At 43.4% G+C, this 19,683-nt stretch overlaps 1 protein-coding gene across 3 annotated transcripts in view; it reads right to left on the bottom strand.

Annotated features, from left to right (window-relative positions):
* The window catches only part of SQOR (sulfide quinone oxidoreductase), a 72,195-nt gene extending 52,857 nt beyond the window's left edge, over positions 1-19,338 (bottom strand). For 2 of the 3 annotated variants that reach the window (XR_015878430.1, XM_088472818.1), the window contains exon 1: positions 19,185-19,338. The gene's annotated coding sequence lies outside the window, so the exon portion shown is untranslated. Of the gene's footprint in view, positions 1-5,845; positions 5,867-19,184 lie in introns of those variants that run through there. The other variant, XM_088472819.1, reaches the window with a different exon arrangement.
* Positions 19,339-19,683: the final 345 nt, after the last annotated feature.

Below are 19,683 nucleotides of genomic sequence, written 5' to 3'. Positions count from 1 at the left end.
ACAAACCAGGCACATACAGTTAGGTGCATAAATATTGGGGCAATGACAGGATTTTCATATTTTGGCCTCTATTCACCACCACAATGGCTTTGAAATGAAACAAACAAGATGTGCTTTAACTGTAGACTTTCAGATTTAATTTGAAGGTAATTACATCCAAATCAGCTGAATGGTGTAGGAATTACAACGGTTTCTATATGTGCCTCCCACTTTTTAAGGGGCCAAAAGTAATGGGACAAACTAAACAATCCTAAATCTAACTTTCACTTTTTAATACTTTGTTGCAAATCCTTTACAGGCAATTACAGCCTGAAGTCTGGAACGCATAGACATCACAAGACACTGGGTTTCAACCCTGGTGATGCTCTGCCAGGCCTCTACTGCAAATGTCTTCAGTTAATGCTTGTTCTTGGGGCATTTTCCCTTCAGTTTTGTCTTCATCATGTGAAATGCATGCTCAATCGGATTCAGGTCAGGGGATTGACTTGGCCATTGCATAACATTCCACTTTTTAGCCTTAAAAAACTCTTTGGTTGCTTTTGCAGTATGCATTGGGCCATTGTCCATCTGCACTGTGAAGCGCCGTCCAATGAGTTCTGAAGCATTTGACTGAATATGAGCATATAATATTGCCCGAAACACTTCAGAATTCATTCTGCTGCTTTTTTCAGCAGTCACATCATCAATAAATACAAGGGAACCAGTTCCATTGACAGCCATACATGCCCACGCCATGACACTACCACCACCATGCTTCACTGATGAGGTGGTATGTTTTGGATCATGAGCAGTTCCTTTCCTTCCCATCACTCTGGTACAAGTTAATCTTTGTCTCATCTGTCAATAGGATGTTGTTCCAGAACTGTAATGGCTTTTTTAGATGTTGTTTGGCAAACTCTAATCTGGTCTTCCTATTTTTGTGGCTCACCAATGGTTTACATCTTGTGGTGAACCCTCTATATTCACTCTTGTGAAGTCTTCTCTTGGTTTTTGACTTTGACACATATACACCTACCTCCTGGAGAGTGTTCATGATTTGGCCAACTGTTGTGAAGGGGTTTTTCTTCACCAGGGAAATAATTCTTCTGTCATCCACCACAGTTGTTTTCTGTGGTCTTCCGGGTCTTTTGGTGTTGCTGAGCTCTCCGGTGTGTTCTTTCTTTTTAAGAATGTTCCAAACAGTTGATTTGGCCACACCTAATGTTTTTGCTATCTCTCTGATGGGTTTGTTTTGATTTTTCAGCCTAATGATGGCTTCCTTCACTGATAGTGACAGCTCTTTGGATCTCATATTGAGAGTCGACAGCAACTGAATCCAAATGCAAATGTCACACCTAGAATCAACTTCAGACCTTTTACCTGCTTAATTGATAATGAAATAATGAGGGAATAGCCTACACCTGTCCATGAAATAGCTTTTGAGTTGATAGTCCCATTACTTTTGGCCCCTTAAAAAGTGGGAGGCACATATGGAAACCGTTGTAATTCCTACACCGTTCACCTGATTTGGATGTAATTGCCCTCAAATTAAATCTGAAAGTCTGCAGTTAAAGCACATCTTGTTTGTTTCATTTCAAAGCCATTGTGGTGGTGAATAGAGGCCAAAATATGAAAATTCTGTCAATGTCCCAATATTTATGCACCTGACTGTACATAGAGGCAGTTATATTGCAAGATGCGCACAAGTTTGCATACGGGTGCATATACGTATTGTTTCCGTGAACGCTTCTTTTGAGAGATATACACCAGATTTATTACACTTATGCATCCGACACCACTGTGTTTTATAACTATATTTATTCTGATGGGAGTCACTCTAATTAGGGCAATGTCCCAAAGGCGTTTATTATACCTTTGGAGCCATGTAAGTGAGACACTAGTTTGCAATGTAGCTATGCACATATTCGGGACCGGATTAAGGGTCACATGGGCCTGAAAATGCTCAAGTGAGAAGTGGAGGAGTTGTGTATACACCCCATACACTATCAGCCTCAATATCTGCCTAAATATGTAAAGGTGGAAAAATTGCATCATTTTGTAAGGAAAATAAAAAAATAATTTTAATAATGAATTATGGCCAACTGTGTGACCAGATGGTCATTGTCTTGCCATAATGATGATGGGCCTATTTTTATGTGGGGGCCTGGAGCTGTAGTCCATTCTGGCCCTTTGTTAACCTGGCCTTGCACATATGACAGGCACCCAGTAACTCCACAGACTGTAACAGCCAGGAAATTGCAGAAATTAAGGTCATGTTTCTAGGCTCCAAAATGGGGGCATAATAAATACATATTTTCACTACCTTTATAGTGGATAAAAGGATATTTACTATTTTTTTTTATTTCAAAAACTATTTTTTATTGGTATTGTAAAGACAAGCATAATAATAAAGATTGAGTTCCACTTTGTGTAATAAAATACAAACAATCTCAATATAAAAAGAGATAAGAAAAAGTAATGATGCAATATAATATACACAGGGATTACTGTATAACTATAACAAATAGTGCATTTGTCTCAAAAACTAAATTCCAATACCATCATTTTAATTATATAACAGCAAAAAATAAAGACAAAAGAGAGTAAATAGTTGAGAAGAGAGAAAAATAAAATAGGGAAAAAGGGAGATCAGGGCGAAGATTCCTTTTTCATGTATAGTACAATACATATTTGTGTGCATAAATCAAAAAGTGATTCGAAGATTAAAGAGCGCAGATACCATAATGTAGTACAGATATATCTACTTTAAGTAAGGTTGCGCATCAATGACCATGAGGTGTTTTCAAATATTTTCATTATATGTGTTCAAGTTACCGGAGGGAGATCGTCTAAATAAAATTCCGAAACGGACAACCCCTTTTCTATATCAACTAAAGCTCTCAGTCTCTCAAAATATAATACAGAAAGTAATTCAGTTCTCACCACAGCAATTGATGGTGTATTCGGAGTTAGCCAGTTTTGTAAAATAGCCTTTCTGTTCTGGCTATTGTAATAATCAGTAGATAAAGAATCGGAATATACTGTATTCCTAGATCCATGTTGTAAAATTCTCTAGTAACAATGGGGCCCAAGAGAAAGGTAAAGTGATTTTTGTCATATCCATAATAATGGAGCGTACACACGGTCAGATTTGTCAGACTTGTCAGATTTGTCAGATGAACGATTGAACGATTAAACGATCTGAACGATTTGAACGATTTGACCAAAGTTTTGAACGATTTGAACGATTGAACGATTTTTGACTGCATTAAAATGAATGGAATCGTCCAAGTCTGACTGCAAACCCATCAGATGTCAGATATCGTTATCTGACAAACGGGAACGCGCATCGTTGATCGTCCATCGTTCAGGCATGTCAGATATGAACGATTTTCCTTCAGATATGAACGACTGAACGATTTTTAAATCGTTATCGTCCATATCTGAAGAAAAAATCTGATCGTGTGTATGCACCATAAGATTTAGAAGTATACACCAACTTTAGAGCAGTGCCATACATTGTGTATAAATGTTACAGAAGAGAAGTGATATTTTGTGCAATCACCAGAGACTTCATGTGAGATAGAATGCCTCTGTGCCTGCGATATATAAGCCCTGTTCATGAATTTAAAATGAACCTCTTGTAACTTAGAAGAAAAAAGAGAGCTCATAGTGCGCGGCACTGAGGATAATATAACATCAGAAGAGTTAAACTCAGGGAAGTCCTTTGACCAAGCCTTCCACACTCCAACCCATAGATTAGTACCATTAGATGATAATAAATCAGTATAAATAAAACGTACTTTGAATTTAATGGATGGACAAAGTGTGAGTAGAGAACGAATGCACAGTCCGGCATAGGTAAACACTTGGTGCCAGGGGGCAACCTACTAAAAATAAAATACATGACTTGTAAATATAGAAAAATTTGCGAATGTCGAACATTACATTTATCATGAAGCTCTTGGAAATAATAAAATAGTCCTCCTGGATCAAACACGTCCATAATCGTCGCTATACCTTTCTGCCTCAAAGTGGTGTAGTGTGAAGTGGGATGTAGTCGGCGACCCAGCTTGCGGGATGCCGACGGTCTGAATACCGGCGCCGAAATCCCAACAGGTCGGGATCCTGGCACCAGTATCCCTACCGCTAGCATCCCGTAGGTAAGTATCGGGGTGTTAGGGGGGAGATTAGAGTTAGGTAGCGGGGATAGGCATTAGGGGGAGGGTTAGGGATCAGAGCCGTAACTTAACTTTTTGGTGCCCTGTGCCAGAAAGACCATTGGCGCCCGTCTCATTTTTCAAAGGGACATAATGCACCCAAAAAAGGGCCATGGCCTCATGGGGAAGGGCCAGGGAAGATATAGGGGAGCCCAGGAGATGCTGGGGGTGAAATAAGAGGAAGCTACAAGTGAGAATGATAATAAACAGAAATTTGACAGGCCCAAACAGCGCCCCCTGCCCTGTGGTGCCCTGTGCGATGGCACCGGCCGCACTACCCTAGCTACGGCCCTGTTAGGGTTAGGCACCAGGTAGGGAGTATTAGGATTAGGGTACGTAGGTTTAGGCACTAGGGGGGGGGGAAGTTAGGTTTAAGCACCGGGGAGGTGTTAGGTTTAGGCACTAGGGGCGGAGGTTAGGGTTAGACACCGGGGACGGTGGGTTAGGGTAGGTGTTAACACTTACCGTTACTATCTATGGGTGTCGGGATTCTGGCTGTCGAGATGTCGGTATTCTGACCAGCGGCATCCAGACAGCCGGGATTTCATACCCAACCCGTGTGAAATGGTTAGAGATGGTAGAACAGCAGGATTACCCCATAATGTAAAGGTAATTAGTCAATTTAGTGTCAGTTTCCAATTTTTATGAAAAGCTAGCCATGTCTTATAAGTATTTTTGAACAAGAATATATACAGAATACTAATCGGTATTTTACAGTGAGGCATATGTAGAATTGCTACCGCAGAATAGGGATAAAACAAAGCATTTTCTATTTGTGGATTCGTAAAATGTGCAAGTCCCAAACACCAATCAGATATGTAGTGAAACGCTGCCACCTGACAAAAGGTCTTTAAATCTGGCAAATCCAATCCTCCCTTAGCTTTTGGTAAAATTAATCTAGCTCTGGCAATTCTAATTTTTTTTTGCGTTTCCAGAGAAAATGGGGAGCATTTGAAGTGGATAAGCCAGTTTCGTGAATAAATCACTTTTTAATACCGCTAAGCGCCCCAAAAGAGACAAAGGTAATGTCATCCATTGCTTGACCAATCGAGTAATTTTGGCAATAACCGTTGGAAAATTGGCAGAGTAAATATTTTTAATGGATGCTGTAACGTAAATACCAAGATATTAATATAACATAATAAAATATATTGGGAATGGGACACAAATCTATACACAGAAAGCATTTATGTTTCATATACACCTTATACACAGCCTGCATGTATACAATATTTTCAATAATTTTGTGATTCAACAAAGTTTGTGTACTTACATGAAATTCATTTAGGTTTCATATACACCTTATACACACAGCCTGAAGATAATTTTATACAATATTTTTAATAATTTTGTGCCTTTCAAAAAGTTTGTGTACATTGAACCATCAAAAATAAAAGGTTTGATTATAACAGTCATGCTAAAAAAACATAAATCCGTATTTTGGAATATTTGGATATGGGAGATTCAACCTGTACTGGTTTTGACGTTTTCTATTGGAACATTTATGCTACACACATTCATAACCAGGCACATATATGGTATGACAAGAGACGCAGTCACTGCTACAACAGCAATGTTCAGCCAAGTCCTGACAGGTAGTTCACACATAATTTAACCTTAAGTAAAATAAATATCCTAGCTCCTACCTGCTGTGCCTTCCAGCTTAACACTATTTAGCAATGGTTATGGGTGTTGCGGATCTATTAAAAATGCTGTATACAGATTGCTCCCTAGTATAAAGTGAATCCGTCTCCTGTAAGAACTTCCTTAATGTGGTTTGTAGACAGTTCCAGCACATAAGTAATTTGCAGGTGATTTACTCAAGGTGTGGTTCTTAAAAGCACAAAGTCATGCTGTCATCATTTCTAGGGAAAGGGGCACTGCAGTCTGTACTCACTAATCTCCACTGCTCATCTTTTATCACTTCACACACCGGCGTCCATTTATAGGGTTCTCTAAAATCATAAACCACTGGTAATCAAGGAAATAATATACACTGAATGAGGTCCCACTTCATGCCATACACTGCGACCTGTTCCCACGTTTTTTTGCAGAACTGCAGTGACCAGAGATTAATTTAATAACGGATTTAATAAAATAAAAAAAAAGTTTAATTCCAGAAAGCTTTTACTAATAATAATAATAAAATAGCATGTACTAAAAGGAGGGGAATTGGTATGTAATGTCGGCGGTTGATTAACCACCGGATGAAATACCAACGCCGAAAGCTCTATACCCCGACTGGGGTTGGTAAGTGCCGAGGGCATTGCAGCTAAGGCGCGCCCGTCACTCACGACCAACCCTACTTTGCCCAATAGATGCCTATGGGCTTATTCCAATTGGATCCCTCCCTGCACCCCCAGCGGCGCTTTCATCACTCGACGTATGCGCAGAAGGACATCGGGGTCATAAACCCGGAAGACCTTCTGTCGCAAAGGACAACCAACGTTATTTACGCCGACATGCTTGCAATGATTGGCGGGATACATTGCATGCAAAATTCAATGCGTCGTGCATCCCTCCCATAGAGGTGTTTATGTGTATAATCTGATAAGTTACAGGTCTTACATAGCGCACACCTATTGTAGTTTTGTGTTTATGTGTATACCATGTGATTGCGACAGCCATGTGAAATTGCAGCCTGAATCAATATGATACACACCTCATACGGCCTATGTGAAGAATCATATAGCCACATCTCTGTTTATTGGTATGATATATTCCAACGTACATTACTTAGGTAATAAGGGGCAGATTTACTAAGCCGCTGATGATCTGCAACTTGGACCAATGGTTTTAAAACAGTAATAAATGCTAAACCGGCCCGATTTTAGCATTTATTATTGTTGCTGTTTTAAAACCATCAGTCAAAGTTGCCAATCATTGGCAGGCTTAAAAAACCCTGGCATAGTAAATCTGCCCCTTAATGTACGAATTTATATAATGTACATTGAATTAAAGTGAAAATACAATCAGAGTATTTTAACTTGAAAATAAAGTTTATTTTGCATGTTTTCAGGTCAAGTAAGAAAGAGATATTCATAAGAATATACTGCTCTGCAGAAACAACACTGTTTGCCCCACAGGCTGTACATTTCCCCATCCCTTTTCTTTAGCATAAAAGCAAATCCTCGGCTATCGTTCTATTCCCAGGTTGACAACACACATATATAAGTAGTGCTTTCCTGCACGTTCACACCAGTGTAGCAGGCAGGTCACATGATTCTCATAATCCTTTATGACTAGAATAGACATTAACAAGTCTTACATTCCTCAGTGCACATGGTGACACATGAAAATGTTAAATGAGAGCTAGACATGTCACTATATATATATATATATATATATATATAAAAGTATATATACACACACACACACACACACACACACATAAAGTCAGGTGCATAAATATTGGGACATCGACAGAATTTTCAGATTTTGGCCTCTATTCACCACCACAATGGCTTTCAAATGAAACATACAAGATGTGCTTTAACTGCAGACTTTCAGATTTAATTTGAGGGTAATTACATCCAAATCAGGTGAACAGTGTAGGAATTACAACGGTTTCCATATGTGCCTCCCACTTTTTAAGGGGCCAAAAGTAATGGGACTATAGGCCCCCATACATCAGCAATCTGAAAACCACAACTGAACAATTTGAAAAATTATTGCCCGATCTCAGAATTTCCCAATCGAGCAATCTGCGCCCATACACTACAGATCTTTTTCAGTGATTTGCAGATCGATTGCAGCAAACCTATCTGGCAATCTTGAAAGGCCCATCATTTTGCTAGAAACGGTCTGCAAATCTGCTCATCATGTCCATACACTAGCAATCTACAGCCCCAATCGATCTGTGAAATCCAACATGTTGGACAATCTGATTAAACAATTCCAATCACTTTTTGGTTGCAATCTGCGATCTGTGAAGTCCATACATTGCAGATTTTTATACACAATCGATTGCAAATTGCACAATTCCTGCAATCCATCTCTGATGTATGGGGGCCTTATCAACTCAAAAGCTATTTCATGGACAGGTGTGGGCTATCCCCTCAGTATTTCATTATCAATTAAGCAGTTAAAAGGTCTGGAGTTGATTCTAGGTGTGACATTTGCATTTGGAATCAGTTGCTGTCGACTCTCAATATGAGATCCAAAGAGCTGTCACTATCAGTGAAGCAAGCCATCATTAGGCTGAAAAGTCAAAACAAACCCATCAGAGAGATAGCAAAAACATTAGGTGTGGCCAAATCAACTATTTGGAACATTTTTAAAAAGAAAGAACGCACCGGAGAATTCAGCAACACCAAAAGACCCGGAAGACACTGGAAAACAACTGTGGTGGATGACAGAAAAATGATTTCCCTGGTGAAGAAAAACCCCTTCACAACAGTTGGCCAAATCATGAACACTCTCCAGGAGGTAGGTGTACATGTGTCAAAGTCAACAATCAAGAGAAGACTTCACAAGAGTGAATATAGAGGGTTCACCACAAGATGTAAACCATTGGTGAGCCACAAAAATAGGAAGACCAGATTAGAATTTGCCAAACAACATCTAAAAAAGCCATTACAGTTCTGGAACAACATCCTATGGACAGATGAGACAAAGATCAACTTGTACCAGAGTGATGGGAAGAGAAGAGTATGGAGAAGGAAAGGAACTGCTCATGATCCAAAACATACCACCTCATCAGTGAAGCATGGTGGTGGTAGTGTCATGGCGTGGGCATGTATGGCTGCCAATGGAACTGGTTCCCTTGTATTCATTGATGATGCGACTGCATACAAAAGCAGCAGAATGAATTCTGAAGTGTTTCGGGCAATATTATATGCTCATATTCAGTCAAATGCTTCAGAACTCATTGGACGGCGCTTCACAGTGCAGATGGACAATGACCCGAAGTATACTGCAAAAGCAACCAAAGAGTTTTTTAAGGCTAAAAAGTGGAATGTTATGCAATGGCCAAGTCAAACCTCTGACCTGAATCCGATTGAGCATGCATTTCACTTGATGAAGATAAAACTGAAGGGAAAATGCCCCAAGAACAAGCAGGAACTGAAGACATTTGCAGTAGAGGCCTGGCAGAGCATCACCAGGGATGAAACACAGCGTCTGGTGATGTCTATGCGTTCCAGACTTCAGGCTGTAAGTGCCTGCAAAGGATTTGCAACAAAGTATTAAAAAGTGAAAGTTAGATTTAGGATTGTTTAGTTTGTCCCATTACTTTTGGCCCCTTAAAAAGTGGGAGGCACATATAGAAACCATTGTAATTCCTACACCGTTCACCTGATTTGGATGTAATTACCCTCAAATTAAATTTGAAAGTCTGCAGCTAAAGCACATCTTGTTTGTTACATTTCAAAGCCATTGTGGTGGTGAATAGAGGCCAAAATATGAAAATCCTGTCAATGTCCCAATATTTATGCACCTGACTGTGTGTGTGTGTATGTATATATATATATATATAAAAAACAACGTGGCTGGCGGCACTTGCGGCGACTCCTTAATAAGGTGAAACAACTCTCTACAACCTTATTAAGGAGTCGCCGCGAGTGCCGCCAGCCACGTTGTTATATTTGTTTCTGCACACAGCAGTCACTTGGAGGGCACCTGTTCTGAGATTGGGAGTGCCAGCACAGCTGAGATTTAATATATATATATGTAAACATAGGAATTGATGGCAGAAAAATTGATCTATAGATCCATCTAGACTGACCTTTTTTTGTGAGTGCTGTTGAGTTATTTTTATTTTGATTGTGAGTGATTCTTAATATTTTCCATCTAACTCCTCGGAATAGCCTTATTTGTCCATGCATTTTTTAATTATTCTGCATTTCTGTATCAAACTTTTACAAAACCTTTCTGTCTTCCTCCCTCAAATGTCAAAGTGTGTGCAGGTCCCCTCTCAGAGCAACTTTTATTAGTACAAATAAATCAGGCTTAGGGCCTGATTCAGAGCGGGACGCAATTAGCGCTCGCTCGTCCAGAAAATAGGGGTGGCTATTCAAATGAACCGTTCGCTCTTTGCGGTCTGTTCACGCCTCTAGGTCTGAACGAGCGAACAAAACTTGTGGTCGTTTTATGGATAAATACGCCCCCTGGCCGCTCGCATCCTACGTCATGTCCGCTATTTATTAGATTAAATCGAGTACATCGACCAGCGTATGAACTGCTCGCTATTCTTGTGGTTGGTTTTTGCTACCACAATCTTGCGAGCAGTTCTGGCTATAAAATAACCCAGTGACGTGGTTAATGACGCTGCTGTTTTAATTATGCACACCCATAAAACGCCCGTTTTGACCTTTAAGCACGCCTGCGTTCGGATCTCCACTGCCCGTTTTCAAGCACCTTCCCCCGTTACCACCCACATACGCCTACTCCTGTCACTCAAATTATCAGGCATTCGCTATTTTGCGAGCACATGAATTTCGACCGCACTGACTGGTTCGCGCATGCGTATAAAGATCCGTACGCATGCGCAGTTGGGCAAACATCGCTCGGAGCGAACGAGCGGCCGCTTACGAGCGGCTCTGAATCAGGCCCTTAGCGTGGTTACCTAATTTTGTTCAAACCCTACATCTGACACTGCATGTAAACATATGTAAAAATACTTGCTCCTGACTGTTTGCATTGCAGACAGTTTTTACTTGAATGCTGCTTGTTTCATTTTAGTGCGTTCCATGCTTTAATGCACTTAAAAAATGAAATTGATCTCTATAGAAGCTCATGAAATTGTGTTTTGATTCATTTCTATAATTGATTTCTATGGCCCATTCATTCATATACCCCATTTATTTCAAAGGAGCTGAGCACTACACGTAGAAACTCCATTTAAATGAATGGGCTGTAGAAATGAATGACCTATAGATAGCAATAAATCTGCCCAGCAAAGGTAACTATTTTTCCCCACATCAAATGAGACAGAATTCATCTCTACCTATCAAAGTGTTGCTCCGTTTGGGTGTGAAGAACTGCCGACGCCGGAATTTCTGCTCACCCCCTTCATGAGGAGGATGAGCAGAAATGTGCAAAATGTCCGTGGTTTTGGCACTTTATCCAGGACTTTAGATGGGTTTAGCTGTATTATGCAGCTAAACCCGGTTTAATTGGGCGCAACAAGCGCAATAAATAATGGGCGCCCAAAAACAATTGAATTGTAACATTGGACACCCATTAATTTGCGTGCCTTAATAAACAATTGAATCGCCCCCTATGTGTACAATGTATACTGACTGAATTTTCACAAAAGCTAGTATTCCCCAAAAAAATATTTAAATGCCCTTAACTATGTCTTCCCAGTGTCTGCTGCCTACCTTTTTGGAGGATTATCACACGCTAATAAGTTTGCAGGTGGATTTTTGGGAGGAGACGTGTATTCTAAGTAATGGTGAATGGTGGCTCTACCATCAGACATTTTCAAATCTTAATAGAAAAATACCATCACATTAATACTCACCATATACATGGATATATTAATATTTACATCTGGGGAAAACACAGAATAAGGTTACATAAAATGAAAGTTATGCAGCAAAGGGCAAATGGAAATCATTTTGCAAATGTTTCACCTACGGAACCAAGAAAGAAAGAGATTTCATCAATTTGGGTATCTCTAATGATCAGTCATTGGGCCTAATTTTGTTAGATGTATATCTAGGAAGAAGATGCTACTTTGCCCCTTAGTAAGACCATGTGTAAAAATGAAGCTGCCCAGTATCCGTGTGCCGCATGTTCCCCCATGACAGGGAGACAAATGGTGGTGCCCTGATGCTCTACCTGCACAACTCTGACAAAGGAAAAGGGTAAATTATGCTACAAATGTTGATATTCTCTCTCCAGCAACATCACAGTCATATGTTCATATTTACCATGATATAGCCAGAAACATAACAATGTCGCAGTGGTATAATTCTGGGCAGAAACGCAGACATGTATGAGGAATATCAGCCATACTTGCCTACCTTTTAAATCTCCTCCCCGGGAGAACTCGGGGAGGAGAAGCAGCTGGGTCCCGACGGGGGCGGGGCCAAACGATTCACGGCATTAAGCCCCACCCCCTCCCTGGCAAATTGACACATATGTAAATAAGGGGTGGGGCTAAATGACGCGATTCATGAAGAATCGTGTCTTTAAGCCGCGCCCTGTACACAGGGACCCGCGATTGCCGCGGAAGTTTTCCCCATTCTGCCCACTTCATTAGGAAGTGGGCAGAATGCGGGAGAAGTGCCTACCCTTCCGGGGGTGCGGGGGGTTACCCGAAAAATCGGGAGCCTCCCGCGAAAACCGGGAGGGTAGGCAGGTATGATATCAGCGCATTTATGGTCTTGTGTATTTGTACGTGTTCAGCCTCTAGCCTGCTTATAGATGATATCATTTATGTATAGAAGTTAAAAGTTTTCTGCAAAGTTGTAAAAAATGGGTTCTGGACTATAGACAGACAGTAATTAGTTACACAATGTCTAGATAGACACCAGATGTTAGACAAAGATAAAAGTTCGACACAGACAAAAGTCAGACATACTAAAGTTAGACATGTAAAAAGTTTGACAGGTACAAAATATCGACAGGGTCAAAAGTTCGACATGAAGAAGATCGACACAAAAATGGTCAACACATTTTTTTTTTATTTAAGATAAGGGTTTAGGTTTAGGCACTTACTGGAGGGTCAGGGTTAGGCACTTACTGGAGGGTTAGGGTTAGGCACTTACCCAGACAGTTAGGGTTAGGCACCAGGAGGGAGGGTTAGGGTGAAGATTAGGGCTAAAAAAACAAACAAAAAAATTGTCGACCATTTTTGTGTCGATCTTTTTCATGTCGATCTTTTGTACCTGTCGAACTTTTACATGTCTAACTTTAGTGTGTCTGATTTTTGTCTGTGTCAAACTTTTATCCTTGCCTAACTATTGTCTGTCTAACATCTGGTGTCTATCTAGACATTGTCTAACTAATTACTGTCTATCTCTTATAACATACCTGTAAAAAATGGTGAGTGTGTTTTTATTTTGTAAGCATTAGGAAAACAAATATAGTACAGTGTACATTCTAGGAACATTATTTTTGAACAGTGGCCCTGATTCAGAGCCGGACGCTCTGAATCAGGGCGTCTTTTTTTGTTTTATAGAGCGGCCTCCTGGCCGCTCGCATTGCTGTGGGTTGCCACCCACAGCTAATGCGAGCGGCCAGGATGATGGTCGCGATGGTCAAGACCATCGCGACCATCGGGCTTGCGACGAGACCCTTGTGGTAGGGTCTCGTGGCCACAAGCCCCAGAGAGCTTTCGGCTCTAACAGAGCCGAAAGCTCTCCCACTGACATCACTTGTGATGTCAGTGGGGCCGCCCCCAAACGGTAGGCATTCTCATGGGAACGCCTCCGTCTGGGCAGCCACCCCCCCCCGGCCCACCCACCAAAGGGAGCGTGCTGTCACTCAACATCGACAGCATGCCCCTTTTGGTGCGAGACCCGGAGCGACGGATTGCCCGTCGCTATCCGGGTCTCGCGCATGCGCACGACGGAGCCGGCTCCGTCGTGCGCGTGCGCTCTGGGCCACCATCGACCCGGTTGCGAGTTCTCAGCGCTTGCGACTGAGTCTGAATCAGGCCCAGTGTTCATTTTATCTTTTCTCTAGCATTGCAAAGCAATACACATCAGCATCCGGTATAATTTATCAATTTACAGCAACACAAGACAAAGGCGCTGCTTGGTGCATGCACCAAAGTGCCAAGCACACTGCCACATTCACCTGGGAAATGAAACAATGAGAAGCTGAACAGATATGTCAATCACTCGCTATGCACGAAATCACTGACATAGTGCTGACTTCCCTGAAGAGGTCCATATATAAGTCAGGAATGTGAAGGGTGTCTGAACCAGCTCATAATGACTAGGCACTTTCCCCCATCATGTAAATAGTATGTTCAGACTGAGGCAAGCAGCCAGCACTTGTGCTAAGAAGAGGGGGTGTGCAGAGTTCAGTGTTCATAGAACTTAGCAAGCATGACTTTTGCATCTTGCAGGGAACCTGTCAGTCAATAATGCCTAAGGTTATTCCTTGGTGGCATTTGCAACCTTTACAAGGTGATATCTGTTTTAAAATTTAAGGGCGGCATTCAATTAGCCATGTTAACTGAACAGGGGTCGGGTAAGTATACTTACCCTTCCCCCTTCTCCCCCTAACCCTCCCGTCTTGTAGCCTAACCCTAACCCTCTCCATTAGTGCCTAAACCCACGCATCCCCTCTTCGTGCCTAAACCTAACCTTCCCCCTTAGGGGTGCCTAAACCTAACCCTCTCCCTTAGGGGTGCCTAAACCTAACCCTCCCCCTTGGGGGTGCCTAAACCTAAAATCCCCCGTTAAAACCTAACGCTATCCCCGCTATGCTACCTAAACCTAACCCCCCCCCCCCCGTGAATATAAAACAGCTAAGGGCTCCCTAGATTTACCTAGGTCGGGCTGGCTTCCCTCTGGATTATTGTGTCGGGATTAAGATGGGCGTCTGTATTTTGACGCCTATCTTAAATCACTTTCTCCGTCGGGATTTAAACCGGCTGCATCGCGGTCGCCAGTCTCATAACTACACCCACCTCTGATGCCTGTTGAGAGCTGTCAGTGGGGGGTAGGGTGCTGCTGGATGTATTATGCAGGTGGGACAGAGGATGGCTTGGTCCCACACTCTGACCAAACAAGTGCTCGGCCAGCGCTTCTCTTAACGTGGTCAGCGGTAAGCCTGCTGGCAGCGTCTGTCATGCACTGCCGCTGCACGGCGTGCCTACTCTTCCGGGGGGTTACCCGAAAATCGGGAGCCTCCTACAGGTTCTGGGAGAGTAGACAAGTATGATGTACGTTCAGGCACTGGAGTAATGCGAACTAGAATTAGAATGGAGCGTCAAACTTTTCTCATGCAATTGCTTGGTTTTTATATATAAAACGCCCGGCATACGTATCGAAGGTAAGCCGGGCGATGAGCGCGGATAGCCGCGGTGGGGTTGTTAGGTGCTCCCGTGGAGGACTTATGGATAGGCACCCCCCAGGGAGGGTTAGGCTAGGGGAAGGGGGGGTTAGGTATCCCAGGAGGGAGGTTAGGGTTAGGCACCCCCCGGGAGACTTAGGTTTAGGCTGCGGGAAAGGGGGGGTTAGGTTTAGGCACTTATGTGGGGGGTTAGGGTTAGGCACTAGGGGGGGAGGTTAGGGTTTGGCACCCCTAAGGGAGGGTTAGGGGGCATCAGGATTTGCCTTACAGCCGGCGGTAATTCATACAGATTCCTTTTGTTTGTGTGTGAAAGCACCTTGCAGTGGAGAGAAAGGAGTACTTTATGCTTTCCCAGAACCCCCTTCTGTTGGTGAATGGGTGACTGCTAGGAGAGCAGCCCGAGCTATAATAAGGAAGTAGGTGGCTATTGCAATAGTACTCATTTCAAAAGTGTAACATTGCAAAACACTTATTGCTGCATGTGTTGCAATTAAATAATTTGATAGTGAAATCATATCAAAGTTACATACATCAGTGCCAAATAAGTTTATTATGTCTAGTTAATTCTATTTAAATGCTTCTTATATACTGTACATATATAAGATGGCTAATTAACAAGTACTTATAATGTTATATTTCATTGTTCCAAAAAATGCCAATGTGCGTGAACGAATGTATTGAGCATAAAAGTGTCAGAGTAAGTTGAATATTTTCCATTATTGGCAACTATGCACCTAATTCAGAGTTGAATGCTAATGCTCCCGTAATGCTTTGTAGCTAGGAATATGCAAAGATATGCTAATGCCACAGCGGCCGGGACTCATAATAAGACGCCCACCTGAGCCATCGCAGCTGTCCGCCACATACGCAGCATCGGGTGCAGATCAGGCAAACATCGAATCCTTGAGTGATACTATGGTCTCTCAGAATGGCCGCCGTCACTGAGATGCCAGAGCGATGTTTCCTGCATATGGGATCGCAGGCGCAGGAAGTGACACCACTGCAATGGTCGACACATTCCTGCGTTTTTAACTGACACTCCCTGCTACCTCCCGCAAACGATCCCTGCCGGTCAATCGCACTGCGAATAAAGCCTCATTGCAAGGTATATGGAAATGATCTTCAGCATGGTGTCGGCTGAACTACGGTCAGGAGGATCGGACAGGTCTGATGACCAAACCAAATGATCCCGACTGTTTTTCAGTTGTTTTCAGGCTGTTAACAATTATCGTTCATGTTCACAAACTGAAGGATAATCGTTCAGTATAGTAATTTTATCAGCTGATCTGGACAATTATCTTTCAGTGTATCGGTAGCTTTTCTCAGAAAACTGATTTTAACTTGACATAACAAGGTTGGTTTACATGTTATAAAGTGGAGCGGCCACACCTTTTATATATGGTCTAACGACAACATCTAAAATTATATATTGTTACTCTTATATTATGTTACTAAATTCATTACATTTCTTAAAAAAATTAGCATTTTTATTATTTATACTTATATTTTCTTAAAATCAGTAGACTTTGGCCCTCATTCAGAGCCGTACGCTCTGAGCAGAGCGCACGCTCTGAATGAGGGCCGTCCTCCATAACTATGGAGCGTCCTCCTGGACGCTCGTATAGCTGTGGGTCACCACCCACAGCCTATACGAGCGTGCAGTTTGATGGCCGCGATGGTCTTGACCATCGCGACCATCGAAACTGCGAGCCGGAGCCTGCGGTTGAGGTTTTCAACCGCAAGGCCCGGAGTGATTTTGGCTCTATAAGAGCCAAAATCACTCCCACTGACATCACTAGTGATGTCAGTGGGCCGGCTTCTGACGGTAGGCGTTCCCTTAGGAACGCCCCCGTCAGGGAGGCACGCCCCCGGCACGCCCACCAAAGGGGGCGTGCTGTCAATCAACATCGACAGCACGCCCCCTTTGATCAGACACAACGAGCGAAGGAAAGTCCTTCGCTCGTCGCGTCTGGCGCATGCGCACGACGGAGCTCCCTCCGTCGTGCGCATGCTCAGTGCAGAACATCGACCCACTTGCGAGCGGACAGCCGCTCGCGAGTGGGTCTGAATCAGGCCCTTTGTTGTCTCTCAGTGTTAGGGCCAAAGGTGAGACTACGACCAGGACCTTTCTGTGTGTAGTGCCATGGCAGGGCACGCTGTAATAATGTCACACAGCAAGCTACAGGGGAGCGGGAAGGGGACGGTAGTGTCTAGATGCCCTTCAAGGAGAGGACCCTGACGTCATCACCTACTGTACAATGTCATTCCCTACCATCTACGTGGACATAGAGGGGGAACATAGGCCCTCATTCAGAGCCGTACGCTCTGAACAGAGCGCACGCTCTGCATGAGGGCCGGGCTCCTTTTTCATGGAGCGTCCTCCTGGACGCTCGTATAGCTGTGGGTCACCACCCACAGGCTATACGAGCGTGCATTTTGGTGGCCGCGATGGTCGTGACCATCGCGACCATCGAAATTGCGAGCCGGAGCCTGCGGTTGAGGTTTTCAACCGCAAGCTCCGGAGTGATTTTGGCTCTATCAGAGCCAAAATCACTCCCACTGACATCACTAGTGATGTCAGTGGGCCGGCTTCTGACGGGAGGCGTTCCCGTGGGAACGCCCCCGTCAGGGAGGCACGCCCCTGGCACGCCCACCAAAGGGGGCGTGCTGTCAATCAACATTGACAGCACGCCCCCTTTGATCGGACACAACGAGCGAAGGAAAGTCCTTCGCTCGTCGTGTCTGGCGCATGCGCACGACGGAGCTCCCTCCGTCGTGCGCATGCTCAGTGCAGACCATCGACCCACTTGCGAGCGTACAGCCGCTCGCGAGTGGGTCTGAATCAGGCCCATAATCTTGTGGCGAGCAAAGCGAGTCCAAAGCATGGCGAGCACAGCGAGGGGACAAGTTTCTTCTTTAGGTGGACTTTATGGGCATGGAACCGAACTTCCACCCTCACTGCACGTCACTTTCAGTTCCTTAGCATGAAGGGGAAATAAGCTCTACCGTAAGGGGACTGAGGAAGTGCCCTGCTGCCTTTTCTGCAGAGTGCAGGATCGCACACAGGACTTGATTCAGACCCGCTCGCTAGGCTGTGTTCGCACACAGCCTGCCGATGTTTGCAATCTGCGCAAACTAGTCCATGCGATCGGAAAGCGTTCGCTCGCTGCGCATAGACAGCTCGCTAGAATTAATGACAGGACATGTCGTTTGTGGGTGGTGACAGGGGTTGGTTGATGAAAACGGGGGAGTGGTGTAGCAAACGCAGGCGTGCCTGCGCGTCTCAACGTCGTTTCAGAGGCGTGCATTAGTAAAACGCAGCGTCGTAGTACACGTCACATGGTTGAAATTCACACTGAAGCACTCGCAGTGCTTGCAGTAGGGTATGGTCAGCCACAAGTGCTGTGATCGCTTCCGATGGTACTCGATGTTTGCATACACTTCCTGGACATGATGTGGGAAAGTGGGCATCTTAAGACAGGCTGTGTAATAATTTGGCATCATACAAATAAAGAATAATAATATTTTCAAATCCAGTAACTGTATTTTATAATTCTTTAGCAACTGTGATAAACTCGCCATAAAATGATATATATATAACTGGAAATAAAATAAATATGTTACTGGAAGCTCATCGCAAACAATTTCATGCAATGTAACAAATATGATTGGATTGGTAATACAATAACTAATAATGTAAGCAAACGGTTGCTCCCTAGGTGCATTGGAACTATAAATACTAGTATGCGTTGCTACAAGTGGTAGGTGACTGGTGAGCCACTGTAGTTCCAGGCAGAAATCGTTTGTAGGTTACCATTATTCTAGGACCCTGCCTGTAATCTAGAATAGTAAACAGGATGATAAACAATGTCCATCACGTACACTGCACATGACATTCAGTGTATCACATGCTATCAGTATATATATTCTGTTAGTTATCAGTGTTAATGGCTGTCACACAATGCACTGTGCTAAGAAGGTATGTGGCACATAATATAATAATCTCACCTTGGGCGGGTCTCAGGCGTCCAGCATGCCAGACAGCACAAGACAGACACCGAGTTTGATATTACACTAGTAATTACAGTCTCTGGAGGAGCTCTGCCCACTAACCGGACCTTCCAGTCACTACCTCCTGACATTACCATACCAGGGTTGATTGGCTGCTGCACGGGGAGGGACTCACCCAGCTCTCTGTACAGGGCCGATAGTGCACTAGTGTATTGGAATTAAGTCTGTCAGTGACGGAATATTAGAGAGAGGGGCGGAGGCTGCGCAAATCGGGGTGTAAGATTAGTACTGTAGTAGTTAGGGATGGCCATCGATGGTGTGTACCATCGATGAGTCTAACGGTGGTTAGCATCGATGTCACACATCTGCTATAAACCATCGATGGTTGATGATCATTGGCCATCCCTAGTAGTAGTCCCTCAAACAAGACAGCGCCCCTGACTGTATGCATATAGATAAGGGGTATAAGACAGCAATTCAGAACCACTCCAACCCC

This window comes from Taudactylus pleione, unplaced genomic scaffold (genome assembly GCF_031769625.1).
Source record: "Taudactylus pleione unplaced genomic scaffold, aTauple2 ptg000129l, whole genome shotgun sequence".
NCBI lineage: Eukaryota > Metazoa > Chordata > Amphibia > Anura > Myobatrachidae > Taudactylus > Taudactylus pleione.
This window is presented reverse-complemented; position numbering and strand designations above follow the sequence as displayed.